Source organism: Pantherophis guttatus, chromosome 8 (genome assembly GCF_059756535.1).
Source record: "Pantherophis guttatus breed Tessera chromosome 8, ASM5975653v1, whole genome shotgun sequence".
NCBI lineage: Eukaryota > Metazoa > Chordata > Lepidosauria > Squamata > Colubridae > Pantherophis > Pantherophis guttatus.
The window spans coordinates 27,178,420-27,197,720 of NC_142070.1; the positions used below are offsets into that span (position 1 = coordinate 27,178,420).

The following is a 19,301-nucleotide window of genomic DNA, read 5'->3' on the forward strand; positions in this document are numbered from 1 at the left end:
TTCCATGTCGGAATCACTGAAGCACTTCTGTGGTTAAAGGATTAACCCATGATATCACTGTTGCCAAGGGGACGCCCAGTTGGGGGTTCCTTTAATGTTCCTGTTAATGAGCCCATCAAAGTGATACCTATTTATCTATTTGCATTTGCTTGCTTTCAAATTACTTGGTGGGCAGAAGCTAAAGCAAATGATGGGAGCTCACCCCATCACACAACAGCACTCCAGCTTCAAATGCAGGCTTGCAAATTGTCAGCCCAGCATCCTAAGTATGTGAGCCACTGCGGTCCTTTTGAGGATGTATAAAAGCAGGAATCAATAGGTAGGTGATAAATATATACTTGAATTCCAGTAATAATGGAAGAACAAGATAAGGATTTTCAGAAAAAAATGGGCAATATTTTGAGTGAATACACTCCAGAACAAAAAAAAAGTGGTGTTTTTTTTGTTAAGTGACGTGAATGAATAGGTAGAAACAAAATTAGAGACTACAGAAAAATTGCGCAATTTGGAAATTCAGTAATACAGGAGAGTGCTTAGAAAAAAATTGTTTCAAATTTAAACATCTATTTATACATATTCATGGCTATTTAATTAATCAATTAAAATGAATATAAATATCAGTATAATTGATTTGATTGTTTATGATGAAAGATTAAGAGAATTAATGAGAATATAAAAATGAAATGTGCAGAATGTAAGATAGTAAATTCTGGGGGTGGATCATGGGCAAAAGTGATTGTGCTAAGAACAACAGATGTTAGGCAAGCTGTTTCACTGATTAATTTTTCTGACAGTCAGGAAATTTCTACTTAGTTCTGGGTTGTATTTCTCTTTAATGAATTTCTACCCATTGTTTCTTGTCCTACCCTCTGATGCCTTCGATAATAAATTGACTATCTCTTCTCTGTAGCAGCCCCTCAAGTATAAGACGACAGCTATGATGTAACCCTGTAATCCTTCTGTTTGTTAGAGTAGACATACCTAGTTCCAGGGGTAAAATGCACTTACCTTCGCTACCGGATCAAAGATATGAGCATGGGGGCAGAGTGGGCAGAGCCTCCCGCCGCTGGCCCTACCGGCTCACATGAGCCGGATAGATCCGGCCGGATTTCACCGCTGCCTAGTTCCCTTAACCATTCCTTGTACGATTTAGTCTCCAGTCCATTTATTATCTTTATTATCTTCTCTGCATTCTTTCAAGAGTCTCAGCATCTTTTTTGTACCATGTGACCAGAATTGGATTCAGAATTCCAAGTATGGCTTCTCAAGTGCAGTATACAGTGGTACTATTACCTCTCATATCTTATGCTATCATCTATTGATGCAGCCTACTACTGCTTTGGCCTTTTTTGGCAGCTGCAGCACACTGCTGACTCAAATTTAAGTGGTGGTCCACTAGGACACCTAGATCCTTCTCAGAGTTACTACTGTGGATCCAGATGTTGCCTATCTTATATATTTGCATTTGTTTTTTTTCTGCCAAGGGCAGAGCTTACTTTTCTCATCACTGAACTACATCTTGTTGACTAGGGCCTAATGCTTAAGTCTCAGGATCCTTCTGAATCTTAATCCTATCTTCCCCCTGCCCCACAGTTTGATGTTGTCTGCAAAAATGCAGTATTGTAAGCAAACTCTGCCCCCAATCTGGAGTGCAATCCTGACAGGGCTCAAGTTGATAAAATGAGGACCTAGATTGTTGGGGGCAATATGCTGACATTGTAAAGCATCCAGAGTGCTGTAAAGCATTATGGGGAGATATAGAAGTCTAAGTGCTATTGTTATTGCTATTGCTATATGCCTATTCTGACCTGCATTTCTGTTCTGTTTCCTACAGTACTGCTTTTGGTAGGTTGGACTATTTTCTCCTTTTTTGTGAAGATAGATGCAAAGAAGGAATTAAGGAGTTCAGCTACATCAGGGGTGTGAAACTGGCGGCCCGCAGGCTGGATGCGTCATGCGCAGACCACGCCCATCCCAGCTCCGCGAAGGGGGAAAATGTTGTGAAACATCACATGACAGCAACATGATGCCGTGGGTTTGACACCTGTGAGCTACATAATACACTTATACACTGTGAGCTCAAACATAGTTTTCTCAAATAACCCATCCCCCAGGGCTTATATGATATAGTATAGTGGTCACCAGCTGGTGATCCGTGGACCACTGGTGGTCCATGAGAAGATTTTGGTGGTCCTCAGAAAAATTATTTGCATTTTTTATATTGCACTAAATAGTATTTATCTTTTTAAAAAATGCATATTAGTAGTCCACGGGATTTAAAATTATGAATTTAGTGGTTGGTGACCCCTGATATAGTAAACCATAAATTAAACATTTAGGCTTGGTTCTGCCATAATATAGTAGCTAAAATGGTTGATTGAGTTTGGTTATAGCTGTGAAAACTCATCCTATGGCTTGGAACTAGGTGAAAACCTTGCTAATCTTGAGAATTAGCAATCATAACTTGATTATAACCCTAACCCTAACCCTAACCCTCAACTGCAAATACAAGTAGCAGATCACTGGATAAAAAGTGGCTATGTTGCTGGAATCACGTGCAGTCAGGAACTTGTGCTATTCACTGCACTGCCCAAGTATTCCAGCTCTGGACTAGATAGAGCAACTCATCATTGTTGCACCTAACAATTTTATGTTAACTTTCAAGAAAAGAAAGATTTCAGTCTCGTCACTCAGATGGTAATTAAATATTTAAGTTGAACAAACAGCTGGTGAAAATAGGCTAGGACATGTAATGGGCATTTCTCTCCAGTTGTTGAAGAGTAAACCCAAAGTGGAAAAGTTGGGATTGAACAGACAACGGGACAATGGGAATTAGCCACCATGAAAGTGTATTGGAACTAAGCCAATAGGGGGTTTGTTTAGTTATACTAGCTCTCTTAGCAGGGCATTTAACCAACACTGAAAAGAGCAATAAGATTTCTTTTGATCAGAAGGATAACTTTCTAAATGTCCTGCTGGTTCAAAGAGCAGGTAAATTTCCTCTGCCTCACCCAAATCCTGACCTTTTTCTTTGTAGATAAAAATCAAGGAACCTTGATGATCCATCCACCAGTCATCAGTCCTTCACTTTTCTACAGCTGCTTCAGCAGTGACTGGAGAACCCTATCAACAACAACTTAGCAGGACCCTTCAGATGCTTAGAAGGGATCTTTATGGGATAAGAACATCCCGTGTTTTATTCTATTGCACTGAAGTGTTTCTGGAAGAATTGGATTGTAGCAAGCTTTGCTAATATTAAAGAGATCAACATTTCTCTGACACGTTGCAGATGTGGAGGTTGGTGATCCATAAAGCAGTCAACCCTTATGCCAGATGCAGCACAGTAAACAGTCTTTTACTGCCTTGATCCTTGCCCTAGCACGTTTTCCTTCATTGTCTTTCACACAGTACCCTTAATCAGCTGAAGAAACATCCTGCTTACACATGTGCTTGTAATCTAGACTTTAAGAACAGTAAATGTTTTATTTATGTCTTTATTGTGTCTTTAAAAACTGTTTGGAGATGCTTTATTTAATATTAGTTTATTGAAATTATAACTGCCTGGGTTTATGCAACACACTAAACTAGAACTCACAATTCACCATGCTGGCTTGCCCAGCGGGGCATTCTGTATTTCTCAAATTGCATTTTAATTTGAAGCACGTACAAATCATGAGCTTTAGTCAATGTATCTTTAAAAAAAACTGGTTTACTAAATCCTTAGACTAAGTAATTAGGGTACTGATAGATCTTTAGATGTTACAGAACTTCAACTTGATATGAGTTATAGCCCATTAACAGTGTGAGTGTGCATATGTGTGTGTTAAAAGTTCTCCCTTCTTAAGGTTGCATGGAGTTACCCAAACCTTTCTTCAGTGCTGTTCTACAGGGTTCTGCTGAATTGTAAGGTGCAAATTATTAACTGCATAGACCTAATTAAATTTTAAATCAATGCAAATTAAATGCAATCAATTTTAGTTGTTTTGCCCTGGCCCACCAATTCCTTTCATATGGTTTTGTGGCAACTACATTCCACATGGCATTCAATACTATGAAGTGAGCCCATCATCTGAAAAAATGATCCTACTCAATTTCAGACCTAAAACCATCAACAGGGAAGGAGTATTTTGAACGGATCCTTTTTTATATGCTCATATGTTTAGCAACTGCTTTAATAAATATTTGTGCAGCTACTGTATGTTGTAAAATGTATGCAGTGTGCACACATGAAATGCTAGGTGTGTAAAATGCTTGCATGTGTATCTTCCTAAGGACTTTGCTGGGACTATCTCCCTTTGGCGCCAGGATAGTAGGTTGCTGATTCAGGGAACTTGGTTTTGCATTTGTGGAGCATCTCTGCAACAATCATCAAAGGTCTTGGGAGTTGCTTGTACAAGTGAGTCAGGCCTAAGGGCGAATAGGAAATGAGAAAAAGAATCAGTGAAGGGAAAAAAGACTATGACAAAGGATAGGTAAAACATGAGCAAAATCAAAGAAGTAAAAGACCGGGAGGGAGCAAGCAAAGTTAGCAGCAACACAGATTTTTTTAAAAAAATGACTGGATAGACCAGACAACTGTGTTATGGAAATAAAAAGCATGAATTGCAGTGAACAAAACATTTGTTATTTCCCACAGAAACTTGTCAAGCAGCTCACTGTTGTTTGTTTTCACATAAAAGAGAAGCTGATGAGAAAGGCTCGCTCAGTCTTGCCTAAAAGTTGTCGTCCAAGTGTGCTGTCATTGAGAGTGATGTCTACAATCCCAATGTTGTTCCTCTAGTTGTGTGATATCCAGAAATATCTTTGGCTTTGTGAATAATTCTCCACCTAGATAATCTACAAAAACAACATTTTAAGCATTTCACAAATCAAAACAAAGGCAGAACCCACTATAACTAGTGAGTTAATGTAAACCTTTTTGAACTTGGGGGAAGTTTGGAAAATATAGTTAGTCCTTGACTTACAATAGTTCATTTCAGGGGTGAAATGCTCCCGGTTCGGACCGGATCGCCCAATCCGGTAGTGATGGAGGCAGAACTGGTAGCAAAAATCCCTGCCTCTCCCCATGCCCAGCTGAGTCGCGTGATCATCAGAGGCTTTTTTTCTTTTAAATGCTTCTGACGATCCAAGCTGAGTTGCCTGATCGTCAAGCTGAGTTTGACGATCCAAGCTGACATCCAAGCTGACGATTCAAGACGATGCCTGACGATCCAAGCTGAGTTGCCTGATCGGCAGAGGCATTTAGAAGGAAAAAAGTCTCCAACTCAGCTTGGATCATCAGAGCCTTTTGAAAGCATTTTTTACAACCTCTTCACCGAAGAGGTTGTAGAAAAAATGCTTTTAAAAGTAAAAAAAAAAAAGTTGGCCACGCCCACTCAGTCACATTACCTGCCACCAAGCCACGCCCACAGAACCGGTAGTAACAAATTTTAGATTTCACCACTGGTTCATTTAGTGAAGTCACAACGAAACTGGAAAAGTGACATGACCAATTTTTCAAGCTTATGACCAGTGTAGCTTCCCCATGGTCACGTGATTTATATTTGGATGCTTGACAACGGATTCATTTACGACGGTTGCAGTGTCGTGGGGGTCACATGATCCCCTTTTGCAACCTTCTGACAAGCAAAGTCAAAGGAGAAACCAGATTTACTTAACAACCATGTTACTAATTAAGCAACTGCAGTGATTCAATTAACAAATGTGACAATAAAAGTTGTAAAAACTCACTTAACAAATTTCTCACTTAGCAACATAAATTTTAGGCTCAATTGTGGTTGTAAATCAAGGACTACCTGTAAGTATGTCGTTTGATAAAATAGCTATGAATGATACAATGTAGTGCTAATAACATAAATGTCCCATGCAAAGCAAAACTAACAGTTGTTTTACTCCAATTCAGTAATATCTCACTTGTGCATAAAGTCCTGGCCAGTGGGATAGAGCATCTGTATTAGATGTGATTCTTGATAGTGTCGTTAGCACCCCCACTTCCCAAATTATACTGAGAATATTTTTTCAAAACAGTACAGGTAGCCCTCGATTTATGACCACAATTGAGTCCAAAAATTCTGTTGTTAAGTGAGATATTTGTTAATCACATGACCCCGGGACCAGTGATGGGATTCAAATTTTTTTCCTACCGGTTCTATGGGCGTGGCTTGGTGGGCGTGGCATGGGAAGGATACTGCAAAATCTCCATTCCCTCCCCAATCCAGGGGAAGGTTACTGCAAAATCCCCATTTCCTCCCGATCAGCTGGGACTCGGGAGGCAGAGATAGATGGGGGTGGGACCAGTCAGAGGTGGTATTTAACGGTTCTCTGAACTACTCAAAATTTCTGCTATCAGTTCTCCAGAACTGGTCAGAACCTGCAGAATACCACCTCTGCCTGGGACACTGCAACTATCATAAGTACAAAACAGTTGCCAAGCAACTGAATTTTGATTACATGATCATGGGGATGCTGCAAAGGTTGTAATTATGAAAAACAGTCATGTCACATTTTCCAGTGCCTTTGTAACAGTCACTAAACAAATTGTTGTTAGTCGAAGACTACCTATACAACTCATTTTAGATATACAGGTAAAAATGGAAATGGTTTGATTTGGGTTTATCATGGTGCATGAACCCAGCGACTTTGGATCGTATTTTTTATTTGTTGTTTATTCCTCATGATGTTGAACAGATCCAGCCAATTACATTCACTCAATAAGCCATAGTTAAAACATGGTTTACATCTTTAATGAGAGTTTCAGAAGCTGAAATAGCCAGACCTCATATTTTCCTCCAAATGTATCTTCCAGGCCCTTTCCTAAAGTCTCCCCAAAGTAGAAAGGAATCAAAAACAAAATTGCCCAACGAAATTGTCAGAATTTGATGATGAAGTTTTCCACTTAAAATGCATGAGAAAATGTGTGTTGTTAAGGAACAGTGTGCATTAAAGTGCAAACATCATGAAAAAGTATGCAAAAATGGATTTATAAATTGGCAATGGAAAATTGCTACGAGTTGCTAGGTTAAAGTTTTACTTCTGTGCAAAAAATGTATTTGAATAATCAAACATACATTTAAGTCTTGAATAAATGTATACAAGACTTAAATGTATGTTCAAAAGTTACCATGGAAAGACAAAATTTATTGGTCGAAAGAAAAATAGACAATATATAGAATTGTCTATTACAACCTAAAACCAGTGGTGAAATCTGGCCGGATCTATCCAGCTCGCATGAATCGGTAGCGCTGGCGGTGGAAGGCTCCACCCACCAGGACATCATTATGTCCCTTTTTGACCCTCATGCAGAAGAGGCGCATGCATGCATAGCATATGCACGCTCCCATTCCCGAACCGGTAGCGAAGGTAAGTGGATTTCACCGCTGCCTAAAACCAATATTTATGTTAAGAGACAAAATGAATTTACTAAATGTATAATATTGCAACTTTTACATTCCTTTCTCTGACATGAACATCTGCCTTATTCCACAAAAATGAGATGTGTTAGGATATGGTATAAGTCTAACAAGTTGTCCAGGCAATATATGTGTGCTATAACTTTAAATGTATTCTGTAACTCTAAGATGTAATGCTGAGTAATTGTACTGCTGAGTCATTGTAATGACTAATGACTGCTGACTGAATGCTGACTGCAATTATCATAATTGTACTGTTGAGTCATTGCACTGCTGACTTCACTTATCTTAAGTGGATAATTACTAGTGTAAACTGTATATAAGGAGGAAGCCGAGCTATAGTCATTGTTAGACCTGCTCTCATCATTGCTTGACTTGCTGCTTGACTGGAACTGTTGATTGGAACTGTTACTGTCATGTATGAAGAAGCTCTCATCGTGGATAGATATGCTATCATCGTGATTTGTTACCAGTGTTGAATTGCTGTTTGTCTGGTAAGAAGATATCTGTAACTTCGGACTGATTTGAATGGCTAAAGACTTGGATTGACTAAAAGACTATGCAATTGTTTTTCACTACAAAGTAAAAGCTTTGTTTAACCAGTTTGTATGTATTGTATTCATTGCTCTCAGTACCGTTTCTCTGTGCACTTACTCTGCTGGTTGGTAACACAACAATATCCTTAACAAGACAGAAACGAGCAGTTGTAAAAAGGCTCAGATAACGAGGTTAATCGTTTTATAAATATTAAAAATTGGGAGTTCTGAATAGTAATCTGTAACAATTTAATCCCTCACATAAATACATCTAAAACTTTTATTCTTTCAAATAGTGCATTATATTTTCATTATGTTTCTATGTTATTTAACAAATAGCTGAACACAATTAATTGGCCCACCGCATGAATTTAACACTATAAATAAATGCACAATACATTTAGCCTATATTGGTATCACACCTTATTGTTTGCAGTTACTTGTGGGGTGAGTTCTACTTACCTTTACCACCGGTTTACATCATGCCCACATGTGCAGATTATCTATGATGACGTCTGGGTCAGTGGGTGGAGCCTCCTGCCAGTTTTACTACAGGTTCTTGCGAACTGGTCTGAACTGGGGCCACCACTGAGTTACTTACTTACTTTTGGCATCCAGGTTTAATGTAATAATTGATTCTCTAATAATAGCCAGCTGGTATTTTCAGCGTTTTACATTATTCCATCAAAGTGGCAAGTATTAATAAACCAATGGCAAATGTAAGATTGTGATAAAGTTACCAGTAAGACCAGATCTGGAGCTACACAAATACGCAAGGTTAACTTTGTATCTGGATGACTCCTTTTATGCAAACAAATTCAGGTTCGTGCAGAAACAGTGTATCAGATGTAAAATCTGGCTTAGTCAATCATAGGTTATTATGATATGCCCTCATAATGTACTTAGTGACAGACACTGCAAGGGAGAACTCTATAATCTATTATGTTAATTCAGGTAGAGTTACAACATTGGATTATTTCAGAATTTTTCTAGATTACTTATTAGATAATGGATGAAATGTCTACTAAGAAGAAAAGCATTGAAGCTAACCATAAAAAAAAGGCACATGAAAAATGTAGTTGTGTATCACAATTTTTATGAAAAGCAAAGCATTCTAACTTGGAAGAATTAGAGAAACTAATAAGAATGCAATTCTATACATATTCACTTAGGAACAAGCACTACTAAAACTTGGGGGCATTTCTAAAAGAAATAAGCATATGTCTGCACTGCTAATAATGCCAAAGGTAGCATTTATTTTACTGAACACAAATGTCAAAATTCTGTAAGCGTGCCCAAAGCTTCACCTTTCCACCACAGAATTCACAAACTGCCACAGCTTGGATTCTAGTTTAATGAAAGCATAAGGTTTCTGTTTTCAGAACTAAGAGAAATGCTATTTAACCTATTTTAATTAGGTTAAAGTATCTAACCTAATTATTGGATAATGTTTTTTCCATGTCCCCTGATTTTTATAATACCTTGTTAGATGAAGAGTTGTAGAGAACTCAAAAAATTTGCAAACTGGTTGCTCTAAATGAAATTATTCATCAGTTCTGAAAGATAGACATAATTAAGCTGAGCAACATTGTCAAAGCAGATTTGTTTAATAGACTTCTGTTCTGTCTTTCTTTTGAAAGATCAAGACACTTTATGTGAAGATCTCTACCCATTTTTTTTTCATTCAATCCTTGAGGTAAATTGGTTCACAAGGACAAAATAAATCTTCCTGATTCCAGATCAGCATCAACTCAATAATTGAGTTGGCCACAAATTCCTATCAGCAACTACTGGGAAAAGTTTGGTGAAAATAAGTAAATCTCCTATTCTTAACCCAGAAAAGTCTTACTCTGTCCTCATGACTACTTCCATAGAGGGAATCCATGCAATGGTCATACGGTAGTAGTAAGACCACAAAGGAGAATTAGGAGAGATAAAGAGAGTTCTTGAGCTCACTTGTATACTGCCTTCCATTGAGGACCTGTATCATTTATTTATCACTGCTAAATAAATTTATAATTTATATATTTATTAATTTATAATTTATATAAATATATTATCATTTATTTATCACATTTATCACTGCTGTCCATTGAGGATCTGTATACTGCACGAGTCAAAAAGAGGGCTGTGAAAATATTTACAGACCCCTCACTTCCTGGGCATAAATTGTTTCAACTTCTACCCTCAAAAAGACGCTATAGGGCACTGCACACCAAAACAACTAGACACAAGGGCAATTTTTTCCTGAATGCTATCACTCTGCTAAACAACTAATTCCCACAACACTGTCAAATTAACTACTAAGACTCTATTGCTATTCTTCTTCTCATCCTTCCTAGGACCTATCTCTTCCCACTTTTGCTTGTAACTTTACAACTTATATTGTTTTTATTGTTTCCTAGTATAATTTAATTGCTTATTAGTATCCTATGACTATCACTAAGTGTTGTGCCTTATGATTCTTGATGAATATATTTTATTTTTTTTCTTTATGTACACTGAGAGCATATGCAACAAAGGCAAATTCCTTGTGTGTCTAATCACACTTGGCCAATAAAGAATTCTATCATCTATCTATCATCTATCTATCTATCTATCTATCTATCTATCTATCTATCTATCTATCTATCTATCATCTATCTATCCTGTTTCCCTGAAAATAAGACATCCCCTGATAATAAGCCCAATTGGGCTTTTGAGCGCATGCACTATAATAAGCTTCCCCCCGAAAATAAGCTCTCCCCAAAAATATTTAAACGCAGAGCTGGAAATCAGGTAAGATGGCAAGAGGAGACCAATCTTGCTCCAAGTGCCCCAAAATAATAAGACCTCCCTGAAAATAAGGCCAAGTGCTTATTTCAGGGTTCAAGAAAATATAAGACGATCTTATTTTCAAGGAAACACAGAATCTATCTATCTATGCATGCATGCATGCATGCATGTATGTATGTATGTATGTATGTATGTATCTATCTATCTATCTATCTATCTATCTCTATCTATCATCTATCTATCTATCTATCTATCTATCTATCTATCTATCTGTCTGTCTGTCTGTCTGTCTGTCTGTCTATCTATCATCTATCTATCTATACAGCATTCTTTACACATAAAACCAATTCAATACTTCATGCATACCTTGTGTATTTTTATAAATAATTTTTAGTCCAACAGAATCTATTTTAGATATATTTATTACATTTTCAATTTTCTTCTGTGGAATAAGCTTAAAAAGAAGCAATCAGAAAACTTAAGAATAGGACAAGTTTGTTTGAATCTAAGTATGAAATAATTGATGTCACTTTCTTGCTTGAATATAGCTTACTAGATCTCAAATATAGTGTTTGGCTATTACTGCATTTTGAACTTATCATTTGTTTCCAGGATAGAAATACGAGAATTCTGAACAATTTCTGTCATTTTTTTCACACAAAAACATGAACAATGTTTTTGGTTTTTCAAAAGCAAATTGTGTCATATTAAGCTTATTGACCTAGTGGAAAACTTACGGTCTGCAGATGAGCGGAAATGGCAATGCTCCCTTACAGTGTTGTGGGAGTTGGGTGAATAAATGGGAAGTCACCCCCCTCCTCATCTTTTGCTGCTGAAGTAGACACTGCATGTGCTGTCTCCCGCACTTGAAGTAACAATGTACGCTTTCATTAAGTTGCAGGTGTTTGAAGCCTGAGAGAAAAGGACTATTGTGAATTAGCAAGACAACAGTGGCTGAATGGTTAAGAACCCTCTAGCTCTACTTACAATGCAAGCTGCTGGGAATATTGTTCTTTGCTTGAGTTATCACTGAAAGCTGCCTCTCTACTGACATGAATAGAGGCAAAAATGAAGGATGACGTAGGATGTTCTAAGTTAAACTGCACTGAACTTTGACCTACTAGTTTCAGGGCATGGGCTACTGTTTAATGGGTTTCTCAAAAGTGATTCAGTTTGTCCATAAGCCAAGGCTCATGAAACACATTTGCTGGGTTTGCTCAATATTTTAAGATTAATTTAAGCAAAGCACATGCTGGTTTAGTTGAGCATATTCTAGTATGTGAATCCAGGTTTTGTGTCCTAATTGGAGCAAAGAAACACTTTTCTTTTTGGGGCTTCATACGGTGATTCACAAAAGTGCCATCTTTACATTAGACTTGTGCATAAATAAGAAACTAAAATATGGACATCAGTTTTTCACCTCCTTGTGGCCGTTTGGACATCTTCAGTTAACTAAATGTCAAGGTTAAGTAGAAAAGCAAAGGAAAACACAAAAACAACAACCTTAAATGCATCAAAATAAACCTGGAAAGTGTGTATGACCTACTGAGTGCATTGCACTTATTTGTACCTTGCTAAATATGAGCATAAGTAGGGCAAAGTAGCTGCAATTTTGTCACAACTTTTTAAAACATATTACTCCTGGCTTGTCAAGATTGCCTCCTAATTGCATTTTAATTAACTTATACTTACCAGTACTTGTTCTTCTGGTTGCTTGCCACGCAGATATTACTTATAGATAGTGTACATCTTTTACCCTTTAATGTCTATAAGCTACTATACGTGGCCCATAATAAAGAATATTTCAGGAGCCAGACAAATGCCTGTGTAATTGTGTCTAGAGTTCTGGTATTTGTCCATTTAAGATTGTCTTGCCAAAAAGATAATATCAACAATTGATGATTCTGTCTTAATAGTGGGATCAATTCAGTTCAAAATTTTAATTTGATGTGGACTTCCATTTGGGTTACCATATTTATCTGATCTATTTATGAAATGTGTAAAAATATTTCTATGTATAGAAATATACATAGTGCGCTTCAAGGTGTTGGTGACCACCTTTAAAGCGCTCCATGGCTTAGGGCCGGGGTATTTGCGAGACCGCCTTCTGCCGCCAATAGCCTCCCACTGGCCGGTTCACTCGCATAGAGAGGGCCTCCTCAGGGTGCCGTCAGCCAGACAGTGCCGGCTGGCGACCCCCAGGGGGAAAGCCTTCTCTGTGGCGGCACCAGTCCTCTGGAATGACCTACCCCCTGAGATACGCACAATATCAGACCTCCGGACTTTTCGTCGGGCCCTGAAAACACACTTATTCCATCTAGCCGGGCTGGCTTGATCCCATCCTCTCAGTTTTAATTGATTCGGTTTTAATTGGGTTGTTTTAAATTATTTGGGCCAAAATTATTTAACTGTTTTTAAATTGTTTTTAAATTTTGTATACTATGTTTTATTTTGGCTGTGCACTGTCCTGAGTCCTGCGGGAGAAGGGCGGTATAAAAATAAAAATAAATAAATAAATAAATAAATAAATATGAAAATATGAAAATATCAGATCAATTCCGAAGCAACCGATCCATTTATACACATTCCATGTTGACAATTCAATTTATAAAGTTGATTTTATGTAGAAATTAAATGAAACAACCCTAAATCCAGAATAACGTTTTGCACAGTTCCAATAGCAAACCAGATAAAGAATTCAGAGCCTTTGTTTTACTGTAGATTTAGATTTAGAATTGACCACATTGATACGCTCACCTACTTTCTTTAGAGCAGGGATGTCAAACTCGTGGCATGTGGGCCGCATGCGTCACACGCTGGCCTGGTTTAGCGAAGGGGGAAAAAGTCGCGATACATCTCATGATGATGCCATGACGACGCGAGTTTGACACCCTTGCTTTAGGGGGTTTCCTTTGCTCTACTGGAATAATCCAGTGGTACAATCTGGGATTTTTGTTATCAAAGCAATATATTTCTGCCACAATCCTTTTTTATGCATTGAAATCTTCAGTCTTTCATCAGCAAAATAAGTGAAAACTTTGACCTAAAATTGTAATTCCCAGTCAACATGGCAATAGGGTTAGACCAAACATATAGACTAAGTAATGGAAACTTATGATAGAAAATTATATATGGATTCTAGTTATTAGAAAGACAACGTATTGGAGAAGATTACAAAGTATCAAGAAAATACAGTGTCAATCTCAATATTGAAGTTGAAAGATTATGGCATAAACTGGCAGTGGTGGTCCCGGGAGTTATAGTTGCACTGAGTATTATATCAAAAAACCTGGATGACACTTAGAAAATATGCACATTGGCAAAATTTCCACCTGTTGATTATAAAATGCATACTGTTTGGCTCTGCACATATGCTACATCAACACAGTACAATACCATAGGTTCTTGGGAAGAACTCAGTGTGAAGGAAGACCATTAGCTAAAAACTGGCAACTATGATTTCATGTTGGGTATATAATAATAATTTATATGATACATCCAGTGGTGGGATTCAGTTGGTTCTATCCGGTTTGGGTTAACCGGAAGTGGCGACTGTACGAGGCTCTGCCATCCCATGTAATGCGCGAGCAATGCGTATATGTGCAGAAGCACGTGTGCTCACATTTACAAACCGGTAGGGAAGGTACGTGAATCCCACCTCTGGATACAACAATATATTGTAAATAAATTTATATGCTGCCTGACTCCCAGTAGCGCTGGGAAGTTTCTCAAAAACCTCATATATTTAACTGGCAAATTTTAAGTGCAAGTAATATAACTCTTATTTGTGTTTTCTATTTTAGACTGCCTTTGTTGCAGAAAAAAAGAAGTCTTCAGCTTCTGGCAAAGATACAATGCCAAGATATCATTTATTAAAAATTGCCCATTCCCATGGATTTGCTCACCTTGAGCAAATTAGAAACCTTTATTAGAATATGTTGGCAACCCAACATATTTTATTTTATATTTTTAATTTTTGGTGACTGCATGTGCTCTACAGGCCTTCCATCTAATTCATTAGCAAAGCTAGCTGAGACAGCACAAAGAGTGCTTGTAAGAAAAATAAAACTGTTGTAATCTGCACCTGAAGGAACTTGTATACAAGTAAACCCACAAAGCAATTAATGACAGTCTTTCTTGCTGCCTCAAACTCATCCAACTTTATTCTAAGCAGCCAATTATTCACAAGATACATGCATATGGAGGAGTAGGGAAAAAACCCCCATAAAAGAAAATGATTTCCAAGTGATCAGCACAGATGCGCATTATCTGGGCAACAGTAAATGCTTAAAGCTTTTTGGCCAAGAAGTAAACCTATTTTACAATTTAATTTTAGCTACTGGCAGCAAATATTAATCATTAATTCCTGTTTAGTGGCTAATTTGGACTAAGGATGCCATATTTTTTTTCTTAGACAATATTTAAGTTGTTTTATACTATTATACTATTTCCATATTGGAAAATGGATTCGGTTACTGAATTTCTGCTTAATCCTTGATTTAACACATGTGTCAAACTTGCGGTGTCACATTGCCATCATGTGACGTATCGCGATGTTTATTCCCTTCACGGAGCTCGGGTGGTGTGACACATCCAGCCAACGGGCCACCAGTTTGACACCCCTGATTTAACACATTACAGCATTACAGGTGGAGGGGATAGATATTAAAGAGAGTCAGTTTGCATAGTGATTAAGGTGCTAGTCTAGAAACCAGGGGACTGTGAGTTCTAGTTCTGTGTTAGACATGAAAGCTGGCTAGGTAACTGTGAGCGAGTCCATTTCTCTCACCTCAGCCCACCTCCCAGGATTGTTGTTGTGGGGAAAACAGGAGGAGGAAAAAAGTATTATGTATGTTCACTGTCTTGAGTTACCTATAAAGTAATTAAGATGAAATAAAAATAAATAACATATAGATAAACTAGTAAGGTTACTCAAGTATTAATTTTCACTGATGTATAGTTTGAGTCATTATATATATATATATATTTATTTAAATATTATTTAAATTTATTTAAATTACGTATATGGCCATCCCTCTTCCTGCTGTTTAACAAAATTATTGTCCCCAAAGTAAATTTCCAATAGAAATTTCAGTATTATTAATGCAGAACTGAAGTGATATTGGAAGTCTTCATTGTCCTTATGTACTGTACATAAGGAAGAACTCAGTGTGAATGAAGGCCATTAGCTAAAAACTGACAACTGTGGTAATGGTAATTAGTAACAGAAACTCCATTGCTCAGTGATGGTAAGGCATAGGGTCCGGCAGATACAATTGCCATGGTTACATGAATCCCAAAGTCATGTGACTGCCATTTTCAACCTCCTACTAGTTTCTCCATTGCTTGTTGAAAGCTGGCAATGAAGGTTCCAATTGTCATTCAAAGACTGTGGGACACTATGCATTGTAATTGTGAACTGGTCACCAATGCCCAAAGTGCACTTCTATGACTACAGGGATGCTTGTGACAGCTGCAATTATGAGAACATTTATTATTCGTTGTATTTATTTAATAGATTTATATGACTGCCCAACCAGCACACAGTTACTCCGGGTGGAGTATGACATTAAAATTCAACAATATAAAAACCCCAGAAATCTGCAGAAACTTCCTACAAGTACCCCTTATTCAGCATCATGGTAACTTCAGTCACTGTCATGGATCCGCCCCAGATCTTTCTCCGGATGCGAATTCAGAGGAAGAGGGTGAGTTTGAGTCAGCAGAGGAAAGGATGGAGAAGAGTGTTAGTCAGGATCGGGGCTCGGAGAGTGCTAGCCTGCAGGAGCAGCCTCAGGTGGGTCAATCAGACGAGCGAGAGGCTCAGGAAGGTGAGCCACAGCTTCAGCAAGTTGGCCAGGAGGTTCCAGGCAAGGATCAGGAGCAGCTGCCACCCGTTAGCAATGTGGAGGAGGTGGACTCCACACTACCTTCTCATTCAAGGACCCCTTCGCTAAAATGGGGGTGGGCGTGGCCAGCACATGACGCAGCCGGCCCATGGCCTGCGAGTTTGACACCCCTGCATTAGACAATCAGATAAGTTAGATTTAGTTTTAGATAAGTTATATTCCTTTTGTAGACTCTTGAGAGTTCTGAAGATATCATTACATAATAACTGACTGAGAGTGATGATTCTGTTATGACCATATTCTCAAGAAAAAATATGTCTCCAACCGTTTTCAAATAAGAATGACTCCAGAGTACAGGTAGTTCTCGACTTACAAAAGTTCATTTAGTGACCATTTGAAGTTACAACAGCACTGAAAAAATGACTTATGACCATTTTTCACACTTATGACCATTGCAGCATCCCCAAGGTCACATGGTTTACATTTGGATGCTTTACAACCGTCTCACTTAGGAAATTTAACCAATGTGGCAAGAAAAGTTGTAAAATGGGACAAAACTCAGGTAACATATTTTTCACTTAACAACATAAATATTGGGCTCAATTGTGGTTGTAAGTTATAGGACTTACAGGACTACCTGTATCTGTAGAAGGAAAGCCTGAGTGTGATGGAGAGTTAAGAAGTGTGACAGATTAGGTGATAGATAAATGATAGATAGATAGATAGATAGAGAGAGAGAGAGAGAGAGAGATGATAGATAGATAGATAGATAGATAGAGAGAGAGAGAGAGAGAGAGAGAGATGATAGATAGATAGATAGATAGATAGATAGATAGATAGATGATAGATAGATGATAGATAGATGATAGATATAGATAGATAGATGATAGATGATAGATGATAGATGATAGATGATAGATAGATAGATAGATAGATAGATAGATAGATGATAGATAGATGATAGATAGATAGATGATAGATGATAGATAGATAGATGATAGATAGATGATAGATAGATTGATTATAGATGATAGATAGATAGATAGATAGATAGATAGATAGATAGAGATAGATCGATAGATATAGATAGATGATAGATGATAGATGGATGGATGGATGGATCTTGGTTTATGATAGCCAAAAATCAAGTGTAATCAAGTAGCACATTTTTGGACAAATTTTATTAGACATTTTATTAGATTTATCTAATACTTGTTAAATTAATTAATTTGAAATAAAATTTATTTGAGAGTGACTGTGGCACAGTTACTCCTTCTCAGTCCAACTCACTTCACAAGGTTGTTGTTGGCAAAATAGGAGGAAGAATGTGTGTTGATATATCTGTAAAAATAATAAAGGCAGGAAATAAATAAAACAATAAAAATAATAAATAAATAAATAAATAAATAAATGGTATCAGCTTTCATGCATCTGATGATAAATATAATTAAACAAAATAATAATGAAATTTGTTAAACAGCAAAAGTGCTACCAGATTTCCGATTTCTAGTTTCTCATGACAAGAAAAATCAAATTTAAATTCTTCAACTAATAAGACCCAGTTCTGGGTCTTATTTGGTTACTTATTTGGTTACTGGGTCTTATTTGGTTACTTTTTCAGTGCTGAAAAAGTAACCAAATTCCAGATAATTAGTGCCCGGCATTGGTCAATCAGGTGTCATTTATTGTCTGAAGTTTGGGATTATTACATGAATTCAGACTGAGCAGGATGATTTAGTCTGGATAATATATCCTGAAATCTTCTTACCTATCTAGCTGTTAAAATCAGCTCAAAATTTAACAAAGATATTGAATAATAAATTGTGCACTGAATAGAATATTACCGGCCTTTAAAATTACAGTAATATGAGCATCATAGTGTAAAACTGGTAGAACTTGATTTTCATGAGATGTTATGACATCTTGTTTCATAACAAATATACAAACTACTTTCTCCTGAAATTTAATTAATGCATTTTTAATTTTTTGGTAAATGGGAAAGCAAATGTATTGTGTGATTTTATTTACTTAATTCATATAACTTCAGTTCTTCGTACTTGCACTTACTTTTGAAACACAGACATATTTTTTAAAAGCAGCAGTAACAGATAAAGAATACAGAATAGGATTATTTATTGTTGGAAATGGGAATTTACGATTTCCGTTAAGCCTCATTTAAGGAATTTGACTCAAGCCAGATTCAGAAAGCTAATAAAACAGCATTTCCAGTCAACTTGTATTTGACTTCATCTGTCATAATTCCCAGCCATGATGTTTAATACATCTAGAAGGCACTGAGGAAAGGAATGAAATATAGAGCTAAAGCAGTTTTGCACCATACCTTTGCAGCTGCAACTATTATCTATAACTTGATGGGTGTGCATGCTACTTAAGACAAAAATGATAAGATCCTGGCCTAAGGATCTTTCAGTCTAGTAAAGACATGCAGCAGAAGTGTAAACATTAAACCACAAAATGGGAGTGGGACCAGTTAGGAGAGAACCTTGAAAATTTATCTTTGAGTCATCAAAGAGTTGGAAGGAATCCATCAACCGAATCTTTGAGCTATTACACATTTTAAATAGGCAAGATGAAATCATGAATAATGAGTTCCTCCACAGGCTCTGCTGAAACAGGAGTAATGATGCAGGAACAACTTCCAAATCATTGTCCTGGTGCATATCAAGAAGCTTCTGCAACTCAATGTTTCTATTCATTTACAATTCCCTAGA

The 19,301-nt window shown here is 37.1% G+C and overlaps 1 long non-coding RNA gene across 1 annotated transcript; it reads right to left on the reverse strand.

Annotated features, from left to right (window-relative positions):
• Nucleotides 1–16,210: 16,210 nt before the first annotated feature.
• Nucleotides 16,211–17,943, reverse strand: LOC148112574 (uncharacterized). Its single transcript, XR_015729083.1, has 2 exons — nucleotides 17,860–17,943; nucleotides 16,211–16,739 (listed from the first exon to the last, which is right to left on the reverse strand). It is a non-coding gene; the product is annotated as an uncharacterized LOC148112574 (long non-coding RNA).
• Nucleotides 17,944–19,301: the final 1,358 nt, after the last annotated feature.